Below are 2,917 nucleotides of genomic sequence, written 5' to 3' on the forward strand. Positions count from 1 at the left end.
CAAGCAGTTGGGGACGATTATCAATGGACAAGAGAATCTGTTTTGCAGTTTACTGGCATTAAAGAAGCACTCTTGAAATAGAAGCAATAGCTGGTTTAAGGCTGCCAAGAGGTAGTTCACAAAACAAAATAGACCGGAACACTCTTAGCTGAGGCCAGCACTCCGGGAAGCCATGACCGCATCTTGATCTACTTTGAGACACTAAGTACTCAATTATGAATCTCTTCTGTTCCTCTCTGACTTGACAGTATTCCACTCAGTGATGCTGATTCAAAACCAGAATAGCCACAAAACACAATAATGACACAGTAGCTTTTCCCCAGGAAAAAAGTGAAGAGAAAAGTCAGCTCTTCTTCCATGTGCATTTACTCCTTTCCCCAAAGCCCGGCACTCCCTCTGCTGCATACAAACCGGCCTCAAAAGCAAGTGAACCACAAAACCACTGAAGTTTCTTTCTACAGTGTCAGGTTGATTCAGTTTATGTGCAGGGTGTGTCACAAGGGTGGAGGATAGATACTTTGCTGCTTACTGATCTGCCAGATCCTCCACTTCTGGGAAGGTTCTTCCTCCCAGGCCATTTTTGAGGCAATCTGCCCCAGATTGGATACAATGACAGGAAGCTTTTGGAAAGCTATTGAACAACTACATAGCCTTACTGAGCCTGTGTAACTCCCCTGAAACACATGGGGTCTCATCAAGCACAAGCATGGCACAGAAAACTGGAAAAAGGCCCTTTTCCCAGCTAGCAGCAGCAGCTGCCTTTGGGTCTCCCTGTCAGACTCCTGAGCAGAGCTTTGTTCTTTATTCCCTGAAATCTTTTGATTTGCAGAGCCAACAGTTTGACGTGTGCACCTTTGTCTGAACTCTGCTGCAACCAAATAACTGAACAAGTCAGAACCAAACGGCTCGTTTTACCAACAGTTTCTTTAGGTTTTATTTTTTCAGAAACTGCAATTGAAAGTGAGCAAAATGGAGACCACCAGAGGAACAGCTTTGACCCACAACCAGATACTCAGAGGCAACAGCCTAGAGGGTTGCCAGCTGTAAGGTCTCCTTGCCTGGGTCTCAGCCCTAGACGGACCCTCAGCTCCAGTATGAATATAAGTATTTTAGAGGACTGCCCTGTGCCTGTGCAAGCCCGTCACTGGCAGCCACCAACCTCCTGCCTCCCCACTGCTAACAGCATGAGGACAACAGGAGCGACTGGCCGTTTGTCACCTTCCGAACTGAAAGGTGAGGAGCAGAAAAGAAGGCAGCATTGCCTCAGTTTTTGCACTGCGAATGCCTGTGTTGTTTCTGTCCCTTATCAATATTTAATAATATTAATTTATGGCACTCACTGACTTCTCATACTTTGGCTGTTTTCAGAAGACCATAACGGAGACTCCCTAGCAGAAGGGCACTCATTAAAGCAGGAGGAAGGCAGGCAATGCCAGGCTCCTACCTGCTGTCCCTCACTAAGCAGAAATTAAGCCAAGCCAGAAAAACACAATCCCTAACCACTAACCTCAGCTGTCCCATAGGAGACAAGACATTTTGCCATCCTGGGACAGGTGCTCTGAAGCTGGGCAGTCACTCATCTCCTGCAAGCAGGAGCGGCAGGATGCATCTACCAGAACACCTTTTTGAGGTATGTCCAGCTTGCACTGCACTGGGCACCCATGCCCAGGGGGTGGCAGCGGGGCTGCAGGGGCTTCTGTGAGGAAAGGTCGAGGCTGCCCCTGCTCCAGCTCCAGCCAGCTCCGCAATGGCCCCGCCGCTAGGTGCAGCTGAGCCCAGCCTCCGAAGCTGGTGGCACCTCTGGAAAAGCATATTTCAGAAAGGGCAAAACGCCCCACGGCAGTGAGGGGTGAGGAGAAAAAGTGTGAGAAATAGCCCTGCAACACCAAGGCCAGAGGAGGAGGAGGAAGAAGAGGTGCTCCCGGCAGCAGAGTCCCCTTCAGCCCATGGGGTGACTGCAGTGGAGCAGAGGGACAGCCCTGAAGGAAGAGACCTGTGGGAAGGCCCCACACTGGAGCCAGGGAGCAGCGTGAGGAGGAAGGAGCGGCAGAGACAACCCATCATGGACTGACCACAATGCCACCCATTCCCCGTCCCCTGCACGGCTGTGGAGGGGAGGTACAGGAGTAGGGGATGAAGGAGTAAAACCGCTTGGGAAGAAGGTAGGGGTGGGAAGGTGTTGGTTTAATTTGTCTTTGTTTGTCACTATCCAAACCCATTTTAACTGGCAGTGAATTAATTCTCCCCAAGTCGATTCTGTTTTGTCCATGACAGTAACTGGTAAATGATCTCCCAGTCTTTATCTTGAATCACAAGCATTTCCACTTTATTTTCTCTCCCTGCCCTGTTAAGGAGAGGGGAGCAAGAGAGTGGCTGGGTGGGGGTTGGAGTTCAGAGTGAGACAGCCAAGATATAAGGTAGGATCAGGGATGAGAGTGTTAAAATAAAGCTAGGGCTGCTGCTAGAATTATCCCCAGTGTAACCCTTAGACTGGAGGATGAGTGTGTCTCATAGCACTAGTTTCAGCCTAAGGATAGGATCGTGTTCCAAGAAGAGATTCTTGAAACACACACTAAAAGCAAGGCTCAAATGGTGCTGCAGAGGTGAAGTAAGAGCTGCTACTTGGACCCTCCCAACAGTCTCTAGCTAAAAGCTCCAGCACATCCCATGGTATAAATTTCTGCCAAGGTTTAGGATTAGACTCCATGTATTTTGAATCAAATTCTGACATAAAAACCTCTAATGAGTTCCCTAGAGATTCATCTACTTTCTCCATGTCAAATTTTGCTCATTAACTGGAAACAACTGTTGTAGTAAAGAGACGAAAGAAAGACAGCACATCCTAACAAATACCCAGAGAAAAGGAAGAAGCCACGTTTCTTCTATGTGCATTCACACCTTTTCCCAAGCCACAGCA

The sequence above is a fragment of the Phalacrocorax carbo genome, chromosome 15 (assembly GCF_963921805.1).
Source record: "Phalacrocorax carbo chromosome 15, bPhaCar2.1, whole genome shotgun sequence".
NCBI lineage: Eukaryota > Metazoa > Chordata > Aves > Suliformes > Phalacrocoracidae > Phalacrocorax > Phalacrocorax carbo.